At 38.0% G+C, this 16,161-nt stretch overlaps 1 protein-coding gene and 2 pseudogenes across 1 annotated transcript in view; 1 reads left to right on the top strand and 2 right to left on the bottom strand.

Moving 5' to 3' along the window:
• Positions 1-113: 113 nt before the first annotated feature.
• LOC106874837 (uncharacterized) overlaps positions 114-16,161 on the top strand; it is a 53,264-nt gene continuing 37,216 nt past the window's right edge. Inside the window, exon 1 of the mRNA XM_089344080.1 lies at positions 114-3,840. The gene's annotated coding sequence lies outside the window, so the exon portion shown is untranslated. The remainder of the gene's footprint in view (positions 3,841-16,161) is intronic.
• On the bottom strand, positions 5,433-6,142 carry LOC149130550 (uncharacterized; annotated as a pseudogene).
• LOC149130551 (SCAN domain-containing protein 3-like) lies at positions 6,865-13,195 on the bottom strand (annotated as a pseudogene).

A 16,161-nucleotide genomic window follows, 5' to 3' on the forward strand; every position in this document is an offset into this window, starting at 1 on the left:
ATTCCCTAAATTCATGCTAATGCCCTCTGTATCTTATCTTTCTTGGTTCCCCCTTTTTTGTTTACCATAAATTATCATCATCATTTACATCCATTTTTCATAACAGCATGGGCTGAATGGTTCCACAAGATCCAGTGAGCTGTAAGGCAACATCAAGCTCCAGTGCCAGGCGTGGCATGGTTTCTATGCTATTCCTATCACCAACGACTTAACTATGTGTGATGGGTGCCTTTTAAGTGGCACTGGCACTAGAGAAGAAAGGAACAAGGAGGAAGGAAAGGGGGAAGGAAGATAAAAAAGAAGGAAGCTTCATCCTTGACTATAAGTGGGGAGGAGCGATAGATCTATGGCAGCTGTTGAAAGGCTAGAAGTACAAGTCAAGATGTCTACCTATCTACATTATATATATATATATATATATAAGGTTATGAAGGGTATTGGATTCAACCAAACCCAAAGATACAGGTAATACCGAGTAAGTGCTGAATACCGGCTAGTTTTGCCCCTTTCATTGTATAAACATGAGTGGGGAATATAACATAGGTCGTGTATTAGTGTGTATGTATAAAGAGAGAAAAGGATAAAGAGAACAATGGCAAAGTTAGAAATATATTTTATGGATAAAGTCTTACAGCTGTTTCAGGGAAAATCCAATGTATCCCTTCATCAGAGACGGTAATAGTAGAGGAATGGATTATTATAACTATAAGAGGAGAGTTGTAGTAGGAAGTGAGAGTGATGCTACTATTACCGTCTCCGATGAAGGGATACATTGGATTTTCCCCGAAACAGCTGTAAGACTTTATCCATAAAATATATTTCTAACTTTTCTCTCTTTATACATATATATATATATATATATATATATATACATACATACATGCAGGGTGTCCACAAAGTCTGGGTACATGGGGATTAACACATGGGGTTTAAGAAATTATTTCTTATATTTAATTGTTTATGCTATGATTTTATTTACTCCATGTACCCAGACTTTGTGGACACCCTGTATGTATGCAGCTACCTATCATATTAAATGATGATGATGATATATACACAAAGACTATATGTACACATCTGGTTTCACCAGTCCTCAGTCAAATCGTCCAACCCATGCTAGCATGGAAAGCGGACGTTAAACGATGATGATGATGATATATCATCTTCATGGCTGTCCCTCAAGGTCAAGGATGATGGGGTCTTCATGCATAATTATTTCCTTTCTTTGTGAATTACCCCCTTATCTATCGAATAAAAGGCAGAAGGGAGGATGATAAAAGATGCTCCAGTGCGGGCAACGCTGAAGAAGACAGTGAAAGCGGTATTTTAATCTGCCTTTCGGATGATGATTTTTCCCTCCTCTCACCACCACTATTGTTCCTACACTGGAGAAGGAGGAAGAGAGGAATGAAAATATAAAGCAGAAAAACATTTGCACTGACACCACCACCACCACCAACAGCACCACCACAAACACTAACAACAATGGCAACAAACCAGACAGTAACGGGTTCACCTCCATGGCAAAACAAACAAAAGAAGAACTCAATTTAACAATTGATGACATTAAAACTGTAAAGGATTTGTTAATGAAGGAGGGAAACAATGTCTTCTTTAACACCCCACAAAGAAATAATAAATGAAACAAACAGAAAAACAGTAATATTCAATTCTATATTTAAGAGATGCAGAATTATGTACATTATTTACATTTGACCGAAATTTGTCCTCATCTTGTTTGTTGTTAACATAACGTTTCGGCTGATATACCCTCCAGCCTTCATCAGGTGTCTTGGGGAAATTTCGAACCTGGGTTCCCATTCCTAAGGTATTTTTCGATGTTATTATTATTAGTATTATTATTATTGTTCAGGTCACTGCTTGGAATTGAACTTGGAATCTTGGGGTTAGTAGCCCGCACTCTTAACCACTATGCCAAATGCCCGTGGGCAATTATGGAGTGAATTTTAGGGTTCAGAGTCTGGTTTGGTCTGGACCTCCAAGTGGAGAAATACTGAGATGAGGTGATGAACAGGGTGGCCAGTCTCACCTTGAAATTTACTGAGGAAGCTGTCCCTGAAAGTTCGAGCTAAGGTGGTGAATGCGTACATTGCATCTGTCATCTATTACTGCTTGACCATCATCTCTTGCCCACGCAAAATATTCGACTTTCTGTTTTTTTCTTAATGAAACGCATGCAGTTGTACTTCTGAAAATTTACCAAAAAATACAAATCCAAAACCGGGAGAAAAAAGAGGAAGAAAGAAAGAAAAAAACAACACATCAATTCAACAATCAGTTATTACTTTCTCACTGCTGGTTAAAATAGTTATTTGTATTTCTCCATAAATTTATTTGTTTACCATCCTCCAATCTATGTTTATTGTGACTAAACTTATTTCTTAGTGCCATTCACAGCAAAACTTAAAACACCAATGTATGTGTATGGGGAAACGACACGTACTAAATCATCTTCACAGTCACCTGGGTAAACGCACTCTCCATCTGAGTAATTACTTTTGAGAAACATTTAAATTAAAAATGACACTTCAAAGCGAGACTTATACCTCCTCCTTTAAAAACGTATTCAGAATGATGGTACCAAATGATATTGTACCATCCGTCACAATACTAAGTTTATCCGATATTGAGATATATACGGAATTCCCCTGATTTTGTGTCTTAAGTAATTTTTTTTTTATAATTCCACTACATTTAAAAAGTCGAGGTTTGTGAATTATCCGATTTCACCCCATATTTTTTTATCACTTTATTTTAAGTAAAATATTTTGATATACCGCATTTTAACGTGTATAAGGAACCCACTTAAATTTGGAAAAAAGGTTTTGTAAGGGACTATAATACTATCTATGTATAAAAAACGCCCATATTTTAAAACCTAATTTTTGATTAAAAAAAAGAAAAGAAAAGGAAAAAGGATTCCTTATGCCCGTTAAAATACCGTAATACATATATTTTCTTTTGGAAGCTTATAAAGAGAAACTAAGTACATTTCGCCGTTTGTATTTCCGAGTCGGTTTTTATAATTTCTATTGTGAAAGTTAATTTCGTGTTGAATGGCGCCTTGAAACATACATTTGATGTAATTCAAGATATTTCATTAGAAACACAGATTTATGCTGCATAACAGGTAAGATATAATAATACAAATATTTTCGTAAAAGTAGTTGGACATGGGTTAGGTAAAACCTTGTTGCTTGGCAGACATTGATAGTAATTCTATTCTCCATCCTTTGTCTCATGATTAGACATGAGTACACGTGTGTCAAAAATAAATATTTTAAAATAAGACGTTTAACAAATGCCCTGTAGATTGTGTACATTACGATTTTATCGGAACTTGATGTTTGACAAGAAAATTCACAAATTTTGTAAGACGTATGAGGAAACAAAGTCGTGGTTTGTGAATTGTCCGATTTCACCCCATATTTTGTTTTCACATTAGATTCCCACATAATCATAATCTACACTACCGGAAACTGATTTGTGGAAAAAAAAATTATCAAATAATTACCTAGTTTTTACGAAGTTAAAAAGTCGAAACTCCTCTACACCCTTCCGAAAAATGTTTCACAAATTCTGTTATAGCCCCAATTTGCATCCTCTAAAATATATCTGGGAATTTTCGGTAAGAGATAAGTATTTTGCTGAAAGTAATGAAGAAACATAATTAGTGCGGCACACATCTGTAGTTATGCCCAGATTTAATCAATAACAAGATCGAGTATATTCTGGACGATTCTCTCAACTACGATGTGTGATTGTATAGAAATATAATGTCAAGATAATTTCTGTTAATGAACGCGTAATAATGGATTGGTAAGCATTTCTATTCCTTCACTCTGAAAATATATTAAATATTTTTCTTTTTGCATATTCATATTGTCATTCAAATCTCTGTTCTCTCATAACACAAAAATCTTTGACATTCCATATACCGACCACGTATGATTCATAAGTTACTATATATGAAAATATCTGTAACGGTTATAGGATGTTGTGTGTTGAGTAGTCGATGTGTCACCCATTGTAACGATAAGTATTATTTACCAATTGTACTGGTTAGAAGATGAACGATGAAGATGATCAACATTTTTACAGAAATGTTTATTTACCGTTACTTTATATGTTGCCATACCACGACGGGTAGGCCAGTGTAATAGTATAACAGTTTGTACGTAAAACATACAAGGTTAACAATTTCGGCCTGTATCTGTATGTACACTTTTTCATAGTAGTAATTATATATAGAGAGAGATGGTAGGGTTATAGAGAAAAGGGTGCGAGCTCGTATTAGTTATAATGTGTGCGCCATTGTCTCACAGTGGTTGACAGTAAACTTTCTCCCTCTGCCAAGGTTGTAGCTGGTCAGCCAGGCTTCGTTCTCCATGAGTCGTCAAGTGACCACTGGTGACTAAAAAATTTGAAAGAGGAAGTTTGCTTGGAGGTCTCCTGTTTTTATAGCTATGAAGCAGGGTAGTGAGTGCAAAGGATTTAGCTGGCGGCCTTGTTTATCTCTATTCTAGATGGAGTAGAAGAGGTCAGAAAGGGGTCAAGTGGTGGAGACACCGCTTCAGCCTAGCTATTCAAATTTGGGTATAGTGGATCGAATCCACTTCACGCCTGCCAGATTCCTATATCACTTTCCTCGACAGTAAGCTTCGTGGGAGGGAAGCGAACGAACAAACGAGACAAAGAAATGCATGATAAATGCCCTGGAATGGTTGAGGAGAAATTTGGCCAGCCGGTGCATGAGGTACTATAAGCCTCGATCGTGCAGGAATAAAAGTGTGGCATGCTGGCGCGTTGTAAGAGACAGACAACTTTCTCTATGTATGCGTGACCAGCCTCGGGTCTTACAGAGATGAGTTGTGTCTACAAGGGCGCATTGAGCATGTGAAAACAGGCGACGTAGGCATGTGTGGTGCATGAATGTGACAGAGTTAGCATTTGTGTATATATGAACCATGTGTGCAGATGCGTGTGCCAGGCCAGGCACTAAGGAAAAGGTGCATGCGGGTGTGTATGCAACAATACATTTTCAAAGTGAACGAGAAAAAAAAAAAGGGTACATGCAAAATATGAATCAAATTGAGAAGGCATGCAGACAAAAAAATTCAGGTTATGAGTAAAGGCGGTGCTCCAGCATGGCTGCAGTCAAATGACTGAAACAAGTAAAAGGGTAAACGTTCTGTTCATGAATAAAATGTTCAGTTCATGAATAAAATGTTCAGTTCATTTGAGTCTGATTGAATAAGCAGATTAATTTTGATTTAATATGAGAAACAGAAAATTGAATTAATGTGATATAAGTGTTACAGGTATGGTCCTTGTGAAGTTCAGTTGAAAGAAAAAATATAATTAAATTTTGTAGCTGTTCGTGTGGAAATTAAAGCATTGGTGCCTGTAAATCACTCACCTGGGATCTTTTTGAAATAGCAAACTTGTATGTATTTTGCTGGCCAGCGAACTCTTCGCCCGCTTCTTGTTCGAGGGTGCTGTGAAGACGTTGAAGTACTTGCGGGAGGTGTTGACGAAACTGTGTCGGTTTGGTTCAGAGTGGACGATGATGCGAAGAATTCAGGTTCGACGATAGCTTTCTTAAGTCGATTGATACTAATAGTATTTGGCTTGCCATTTCTGTCAACGAGGAAGTATTTTTCCTTTCTCTGTAGTACTCTGTAGGGTCCAGAATACGGTGGATGGATTTGCGATGGTATTCCATCGTTCCGGATAAAAACGAGCGTCCATTGGTTAATGTCCGAGGGAACATATAAGTGTCGGTTTTCTGCAAACGGGGTGCATTAGGTGAGAGATGGGACATATGTACTCGGAGACGATGTACATAAAATGTGGGATCAGGAATATCCCTTGGAGGAACTGGAGCAATCATTTGCCCAGGCAGGGCCAGAGTGGTGCCGTAAACTAACTCAGCCGAGGAGTGACCAATGTCGTCCTTAACGGATATACGGATACCGAGCAGAATAAGAGGAAGGAATTCCATCCATTTGTTTATATCTGGGCATGCACGTATGGCTGCTTTTAATTGCCTGTGAAATCTCTCTGTCATGCCGTTTGCCGCTGGGTGATACGCTGTTGTACGGCAGTGCTTGGAACCGATCAGGCACGTGAGTTCACTAAAAAGGCGCAAATCGAATTGCCGTGATGGTCGCGGGGGACACCAAAGCGCGATACCCATTGATTAATGTCGAGGCATAAAGAAATCTGACCGAATGTGGCTATGGGAGATGAGTCAATAGCGTGCAGAATAATAGAAGAGTGTTTTGGCTTGTCTGTAGTGAGACGAAGAGGCCAAATGCTACAAGAACCAGTGTGAACCATGAACAATTTTTTCGACACCAGATCTTTCACAAAGAATGCAGGATAAGTAGAAAGGGAAGAGGAGGAAGTTGACGTGCCCAACTCCTCTGAAGCTAGTTTAACTGTTTGAAACTACAAGGCTGGATGCACTTGTGCGCTTTATCTGCAAGTTTGGAGTGGTACCAACACAGCCCGGAGTGTGACCGAGAGGCAGAATGACCGCGACTACGCAAACGGGAAAAGCGCTTACTACTGCGGCACAACGCGTCCATCCTTTTAGTAAGAGCGTCCAGCTTGGCAGAAAGGTCATCATATGATGAAAGAGAAGATTTAGCTGAGGCTGCTGAAGGGGCCTCAGAGCAGATGCAAGCCCCACGCGACGATGGCTGTGCAGAGAATCCAAGTATCTTATCCACCATAGTAGCGATTTGGTCCACAGTGTTGGACTCAAGGGCTGTGGCCAGAATAATTTGAAGGTTGGAAGGCAACCTTGAAAAGAAAATCTTCCTAAGAAGAGGCGTGTCAGCGGCTCAAAAATTGTGACTGGGTTTTGTCTCCTAACTGTTCGTCTGCCATTAACTCATTAAATCTACTTTGCTCAGACCTGGTGTTGCAGCGCAGAATCTCCGCTTTGATAGACGCACAGGTGGTGTCTGGGCTAGGATCTGTAATGGGATCTCTAGACGTGGTGAGTCGAGGAGGCATGCTACAATAGAGGAGTTGTAGTTGTTGGATTGCTGAAAGGCCGTGAGCTGAAAAATGTGCTTCTAATTGTGCAAACCACTGTGTCACATCTGTAAATACAGGTAACAATGGGAGAGACATGATAAAGTCTGTTTAATCATAATTTGTGAAGGAGTTCTTCACAGGTTAGCCAACGTCGTACGACTGACTCCTTCAGAACTCCAGCTACACAGACTTGGTCAATTTGTGAACGTCTCAGGTCAGCAGCAGAGGCGAAGAGAGCTGCTGAGGACATGTCTGCATAGTTCAGCTGTTAGCGTCTCAAATCAGATATACAAGAGAACTCTGCTGCTGCTAGTTTTCTGTGCATGCATGCTGAAGACCCTCAAGATGATGTCACTACACCCTCACCAGTCATTTTGTGGGAGACAAAATAGACAATAAAGGGAAGATATTTCTGTAGTGAAGAGGTAAAATTAGAAAGAACGGTTGGTCATTAAAGTAAAATGAAAGCTGGCACTGAGGTATGGAAAGGAATGTGTGTTCTAAGTCAGGTGAGCCATTTTAACAATGATAGAAGTGTAGGAAATGGGGTTGGCCCTGGGTGGGTGCCTCATGATTTCTTACATAGTTCGTGGAAGGAAATTAGCAGGAACAAGATCTCCGAACAAATAACAATAAAGATTTAAAAAATAAAAATTAACAAACAAAAAGGAAATAAAAATTAACAAACAAAAAGGAAAAAAAAACAAAGTTCACAGTTAAATGTCTGTCCTCTGGCGTATTTGAACTCCTGACCAGTCCTGTGTACTCCAATATAGGTAATCCAATAATGGTTCACAATTGGTGGTGCTCGTAGTATAATCCAGTTGTCGCAATTTTCAAATTTTTCCTTTTTTCAAAAATTGAATTTACAACACCGCTAAATTTGCCGTGTTCGAATTAAATGTCTTTTGGCCTATTCGAAATCCTGGCAATCCCAGGTAATCCAATATAGGTACTTCATAATGACTTTAGGCATAAAACAGATGTTCGCCGCGAACTTTGCAGCAAGCAACAAATAACCGTTTACAAAAAGTCTTCAGAAAAATCAAAAGATAGAAAGAATTCTTGCAGCGAGGTAACGCCCTACTAAAACAAACGCAACTAAAGGAGAAAAAAAATGCTTCGAGGCCAGTGAAGATACCTTATTTGTAAAAATTAACAATAAAATAACGTAGCTCCACTGTACCCCAAAAACAAATTTCTCCTACCTTTTAGCTGCCTTACTAATTTCTTTCATGAACTCAGTCGACTTCAAAGTTCCATTTTGGATGGAGTTAAAAAACACCCTTCCACTCTGATCCTCGGGTCTACAGGAAGTAGCCAACGCGCAAGACAGGAAGTCAAGGGTAAGCGAGCTACTTGCCTCACTTCAAGCAGCATCACTTGCTTCCTTTTATCTTTTAAATTCTGTGTTTTTTAAAATATCAATTCCATATTCCTTGGTGTATGTTGTCAGGTATCATTTTTAAATCACAAATCACCCTCCAACAGTTATAACCATCCTTGTATTTCAATATTTCGTCTTTTTGACTGTCGGACACTAGAACACATGAATGCCATCCTTCACTATTTGTCCCTCCTTTGACATGAACAAATCTTGCAGTCTTCCATTTCGATGTCTTATTGAGCAGTTTCCTTGTCCACACCTTCAGCCATCATACAAGCATAAGAATTTTCAGTGTGTTTGTGTTGGAGGGGAATGGGTGGGCTTGGTGTCTGTGGAGGAGGGTGGGACTGAGAAGGTATGGATGGGGTGGGTATGGTTTGGGGTTCTAATTCAATCTGTCCTTTCTTCCTCTTTTTCTTCCTTCAGCTACTTTCCACTGGTCTTCTTCATTCCTCTTTTCTTGCACCTTATCCTGCTCCTTTCTAACTTCCTCCTGACTTCTCGTTTTCTGCAGAGGGCAGTATCCTCTAATGTAGCCTCTGTGTCCACATTTAAAGCAACAATGAGTTCTGCCCTCTACTCACACTCTCAACACTACATCTCCAATGGTCACTGTTTCAACTATATTTTCCAGAGTTTCTGTAGTGCTCTGTATGATCAAGTCCAATGTTTGGCCCTTCCATACTGTATTTTCTGTTTCTGTGACTTGGAAGACTGCTATCTCTTCTTCATTTCCCAGAAGTACAGCCGCCGCAACTCAAGCCACATCTATTTCCGGTGGGATTTCCTCCACCCCGATCCTGGAAGTCCTTCCATGATATGTGCATAGTAGGACCACTTTATCTGACTTTACTGTGGTTACAGCATATTCTTTTGCTTTTCCTGCTGTCTTGAAATGAACCACAATTATTCCATATCTGCTTCCTCTGGCAAGATATGTTATGTCTTGCCAGATGGAGCACAACACCTTCTCTATTATTTCTACCTCAACATTTTCAATTTTCCTTTCTTCCAGGTGTAGAAATGGCTGGAAGAGTTTAACAACTTTACTAAAGTGGTTAGTATGCTGCCAAGGTAATCTGAGTTGTGGTGCACAAAGTAAATGTCAGCATGTCATTACGTGTGATAATAATCATTGGCCTGCTTGACAAACTCATGTTAACACGTTGACATCTCCACAGCAACTCTATCGGACGCTTGGAAAGACCGTGTTTTACTGTTGGGCGGAAGTTGCCACATGTATCCTTCTACAAACAGTAGTAAATGGATGAAACGGGCAAGTACGACTGTGCTATGTCGCCACACAGAATAGTGCCAACATATCTCACTACATACTCATATTATAAGCAGTGAGCTGGCAGAAGAGTTAGCACACTGGGAAAAATGCTTAATGGCATTTCATCCGTCTTTACATTCTGAGTTCAAATTCTGCCAGGGTTGACTTTACTTTTCATCCTTTCAGGGTTGATAAAATAAGTACTAGTTGAGCACTGAGGTTGATGTAATCGACTTAGTCCCTCCCACCAAATTGCTGGCTTTGTGCCGCCAAAATTTGAAACCAATAGACACAAACACACACACACACACACACACACACACACGTACAATATATATATATATGATGGACTCTTCATTGTATTCAACACATGAGCGCCAAGGAATTTTACTTTCCTTTTTCTTAATCCACATTTTGGTCTTTGTGCCTTCTGTGAGACATTAGACGTAGACCTACTTTATTTTTACAAGCCAGACTGCATCCTTTATACACAAAACATTGAAAGGAAACTGCATTCTTTTGACCTTACAACTAAATTAATAAGACACTTCTTAAATGTTTCTGCAGTCATTGTTATTATTTTGTCAGAAATAAAGCACTTTGTGACTTTGTTTGCTTTGCAGTTGATATTCTACCAACTGATGTTGAAGTATTTGGTTTTGCTTCTTGTCCTCTTGGACCTTTTGCACTTGTTTTATCCTTTTCAATCACTTTTTCTAAGACTTTTCGATGGAAGCACTCTAAATGTCTTTTCAAATTTCTTGCTCTTGAAGTAGTGTTTTTATTAGAACCACTATCTTCTGCTGGAAAGTAAAACTGAAACCGGTCTGCCAGATTCATCACATGTTCTCTGATGACATTTCGTAGAGATCTAATAATGTCTTTGCCTGCATCGGCAATGATTGTTGCTAATTGATGAAACATGTCATAACAATCTCTTAGCATTAAACTCTTCCATGCTTCTAGCTTTCATTTCTGTTCATCGATCTTGTCTGCCATTGTAAAACACGAAGCCATCATGCCCTGCATGGAGGTGTTGAGATCATTAAAGATGACAAAGATATCAGCCAAATCGGCCAGCTTGGTTAACCAATCTACATCTCTGAACAATTGCGACCAATTTGGATTTTTGTCCTGAAGAAACTCTGCAAACTCATTTCGTATTTCAAACACTCTTGACAGAACTTTCTCCCTCAATAACCAACGTACATCAGTATGCAATAGGAGCTGTTTATGATTAGCTCCCGTATTATCACATAATGCAGTGAATAGTCTCAAATTTAAAGCATTCACTTTTACATGGTTCACAATTTTTACAACATCACTGAGCACACTGCTTAGTTTTTTTGCAAGACCTTCTTGGTGAAGGAAGCAGAGCGTCGACTTGCATTCTGGGGCAAGTGCCTTAATCTGGGTAACCACTCGTGAATACTGTCTTGCCATTGCGGCAGCTCCATCCAAACATGCACCTACGCAAAACTTGAAATCCAACCCACATTTGTAAAGATGTAGTCATTCACAATCTTGATCACTTCAGAACTAGTTGTTTTTGTCGATAGTGAAGCAGAAAAAAACAAACTCTTCCTTCAAATTACCTTCATGTTCAAAGCGCACATATACCATCAGAATTGCCTGATTAGCAAAGCCTGTACATTCATCAAGCTGCAAAGAAAAGTTAATTTAATCTGTCCTATGAACTGTATCTTTTATAGCTGGAAGAACTAAAGTCTCCCCAATTGTGTGTGGCTTACCAGTTTTTGCGATTCTCAAACTGATCAAGTAAGACACACACAAAGATTTTTCATTTACTTTGGTGTAACGTTGCATAACGCTCTGTCCTATCTTTAACTTGGTTAACATTTGCTCAAAAAAAATCAAGAGGCTTGTCTTTTAACTCGGAATGCTTAGTCTCAATATGGCGATGCAATTTGTTTGGACGCATGCTCTCGTTTGCAAGTTGTTCATAACAAATGATGGATCGTGGTCGTGGATCTTCTTCAACACCACTCCATGTAAATCCCATTTTTAAGTACTCGTAATCATACTTTCTCAATACTTTTCTTCGCTTTGACTGGCTCAGTTTTGATTGACTGGACCTTTCTTCGTTTCGATTCACTGAAGACTTGTCGTCATCAACTTCAACTGACTTTTTTAACCATTTATCCATAATATGAAGAACTGAGTAAATACAAACAATTCTAATTTAGAAAAATAGACAATTTCAACTTAACGATAGATCTGACAGAATTAAAATACAACACTTGAGATCATGTGTCATTTTGTAATTAATAATAAGCGTTGTTTCAATCGATGCACTGCTATTCAAACTGTTTATCAGATAGACTCTATTGATCCATCTACCGCCTAGCTGCTGTCTATTCCAATCATTTCATTGGCTAATTAATAGCCTCCTGGTGATCACTCCTATACATTTTTGAATAATTTATAAACTTATTAGTGAAATCCATACTGTCTTATTTATTAAAATTTTTTACTATTTATATTAAATGTGAAACAAAACGTTTTATAACTGTTTCAACGTCTCCATACCCTATGGGCAGGTATTAACTCTAATACAAAACCTTGAAGCAGTAACTGTTATCGGCTCGATCAGTGTTGTACTGCGCCTAGTTAAAGTTCTCTATAAATAGGTAAAAACAGACTTTTCCTTTTTACGATTACGTACGAATAAATAACTCGAGAAAATGACCACCTCTGATTTGTTAAGTTCGTGAAAAAAGCCTACTGCTTGATAAAACAACCAGTCTGGTATTAAACACATGAGTTTTGAACTATCTCGATAGACAGCAGTTAATCAAAGCTAATGTGTAATTTTATAACTTTTTGCGACCCACTAGGATTCCGGTTGTGACTCACAGTTTGGGAGCCGCTGGTCTACAGTGTCTGAACTTAGATATTCCCGACTTTCTCCTGGGAAGCTCCTGATCATATGTTCGTTTATGCTGTTGATATCATCATTGGTTGAAGCAATAACAGCTTGTGAATATAACCATGACAGATTCGTATGCTCTTTGCCTAAACCATCAAAGACAAATTTGCACATTTCAGAAATAGAAGTTTCTTGGACAAACTCAGGCTGGATTTGAATTGTTTTTGTTTTTTTTATGGGGTTCAATATACATACAGTTTCCAGCTCCAATGTCGCTTAGATAGGAAGCGAATGTCGCATCAGAGGAATTGCGAATTCTCATGTTTATTGATAGTTTCAATTCTGTGATAGACTTCCAGATGTATGATGTCTTCAAGGTTGCGTTGAATATCTGAGGTCGACTTCCATGCTTGACACCTGGAAGAATTTGCTTCCAGCTGCCAACAAACAGGACGCATATTCCTCCAAACAGATCGTTACACCTCCTGATGTTGTGAAAGGAATGATCCAAGCATTCAAATAGAAGTTTATCACCTTGGCTGACTTCTTTGACTATCAACAGGTCAGTCATCCTGAAGAGTTTTGCACTTGCATCCTGTTCAGATATTTGGGAAGTATGCCTCCCCATGTAGGTTGGCAGAAGTACTACTTCTTTAGTTTTCAGGGGGCTCACAGAGTACCCGCGGGCCATCTCCTCTATGGCAAAATGCACCTCCACGGCACCATATGTCTTGCCCCTTGCAATATAAGTTATGTCTTTCCATATTGGGGCAAAACATTTTTCAATTTTTCCTTTTGAAAGTGCTTGAAGTGCTTGTTTTCTGTACAGTAGGTTTTAAACAAAATTGTTTTTCTCTCCGTATCTACAGTGTTGGAGGAAGGTGATATTTTCACATCACTGTCCTCCTCTTTCATTCTTTTGAAATATTCCTGTAGCATTCCTACAGAAATATCAATATTTTCTTTTGCCACTGTGGCAACTGCCAAAAATTTCTTCACAGTGTTGGCACTACTGCCAACATCAATATTACTCTTTTCAAGAGCACATATTTCTCTGATAATTTCAACCGACATACTCGGCCAAATTAATAACCAAAGAACTAGAGAAAACACAAGAATGAAATAATTTAAATTCTCCTCAAGAACAGTTTAAAACAGTTCAAAAACCATTTCAATTCCTGCCCCTGCTGGGGGCAGAGCACACAAATAAGTCTGCAAAGACTTTAAAACAGTTTGATTTTTTTTTAACAAAAAATATATACAATGCCACAATGTTACCATTATATATATATATATATATATATATATATATATATATATATATATGTATATATATATATATATATGTAACGGTTGAAAGATGTTAAAGTCAGAGGGTCACCAATTGTAACGGTATCGAAATGTTAAAGTCGGAGATTACCAATTGTAATGATTAATTGTTAGTGTGTAGCGATGTGCTGCAGGATGCACAAGATGAACAATTCATGAAGTTTTTAAGAAATATTTTATTTTTGCTGTTACTTTAATAAATGCCATACCACGACGAGTAGGCCAGTGTAATCGTATAACACAGTTCTTAAAACATGCAAGGCAAAGAAAGTTAATTTTGGCCTGTATAGGTGTGTACACATTCTTGTAGTAGTCAACAGATAAAAAGATAGAGTAAGATTACCGAGAAAAGAGATGAGAGCTAGTGATAGTTATAGCGTCGAGGGAAGTTGTGTCTCGTAGTTGGCTGGTTGTAAACTTCTTTCTCCCTCTGGTCATTTGTCTTTTAGGGGTTGCCTGCTTGTGACCATGGCTCTAGATGTCCAGTCGTCACCGACTGGTGACTAAGCTGTTGAGTCATCACCGACTGGTGACTAAGCTGTTGAGTCATCACCAACTGGTGACTAAACTAAATTTTGCTTGGGGGTCTCCTGTTTTTATAGCTATCTAGAAGGATACTGAGAACAAAGGATTTAGCTGGCGGTCTTGTTATCTCTATTCTAGCTTTTGGTGGAGTAGAAGAGGTCGGAAAGGGTCAAGTGTTGGAGACATTGTTTCGGCCTAGCTAAAGGCGTCTGGGAAATATCTAACTGCTGTCAGATCAAAACCATTGTTCTACCATGGGAAAAGTTCTGACGCAGTGTTAATTCAAATTTGGGTATAGTGGATTGAATTCACTTCATGCACGTAAAATCCCTATATATGTATATATATATATATATATATATATATATATATATATATATATATATAATAAAAACAAGGAGATAAGTAAAACTAACTCAGAATGGATAGTAGCAAGTATTTGGACAATGAAGACTAATAAAGTTCTGTTGAATACAAGATAAATTCGTGATTTATTAAAACTATCTTTAACACTCAGAATTTTGAAATTGATACAGCTGCTGTTCTATTGTATAAGAATACCTATATTTTTCATTTTATGAATCCTATGAGAGAATGATTTGACAGAGAGATCATACAAATATGGTTTCTCTCCCGTATAAATAATACAATTGTGTGTGGATGGCTTCCTGTAGAAAACGGTTTTCCACATATATCACAGGGATATGGTTTTTCTCCCCTGTGTGACTTCGTTTGTGTGCAGTTAAGCAATCATTTTGAGGAAATGATTTGACACAGATATCACACCCATACAGCTTGTCCCTTATATGAATACGTTTGTGTGTTGTTAAGTTACAACTTTTATAGAACTTTAACTGGAAGGTTGTGTCTCTGGCCCTTTTAATACAAATCTTGATTCTCTTGATCTGCATATGAAATGAAGGAAATAATACCGAAAACGAACCTTCAGTTAACAGCAACACTTTATTCTTCAGCTAAATGAAATTATACAACGAACCAGATTGATACATTATGAGGAAACATGGGTTGTAGAAAATCATTCATAGATGGCCTTTCAACTCAGTCACACTTGGTTATACATGCTTCAACAGGAAAGAAAATAATGTGACTTGGCTTCCTGAAAACAAACACTTCCCCCACTGATAAAATGAAGAACTTCATGCTGTTTATTAACAATAAATGGCTCAGACGGACATTTAGAATTTGCCACGTCTGGTGGTCTATTGTGCAATGCAATTGGACACGCACTCTATATCCCATGTAAAACTAGACCAATCCAAATGTCAGATTCGACAAAGTATTTCAGTGTCACATGACTGGTTGCATGACTAGTCATTAGGTACTTATTCCTGGAGCCCTTTTCAGAGTACTTAAGTCTAAACATGCAATTATAAAATTAGTCTTCCTGCAAAGCCATTCACCATAGATATCACACCAACTGGGTTTTTCTCATCTGCGAATGTATTTATGAGTAGTTAATTAACCAGTTTCAGAGAATAATTTACCCCACATATCAGCAGTATAATGTCGTTTTTTTTTTCTCTCTATTCCAGTTCTTTTTAAATTTGAACTTATTCTCACATAATTCCATTTCTATTATTTTACTTTTCTTATACAATATGGAGATGTTTAGCTTCTTTTCATTCATGTATTTTATTGCTGATAAATATTTATACTACTGTA

This window comes from Octopus bimaculoides, chromosome 28 (assembly GCF_046866305.1).
Source record: "Octopus bimaculoides isolate indiv1 chromosome 28, ASM4686630v1, whole genome shotgun sequence".
In the NCBI taxonomy this organism is placed as follows: domain Eukaryota; kingdom Metazoa; phylum Mollusca; class Cephalopoda; order Octopoda; family Octopodidae; genus Octopus; species Octopus bimaculoides.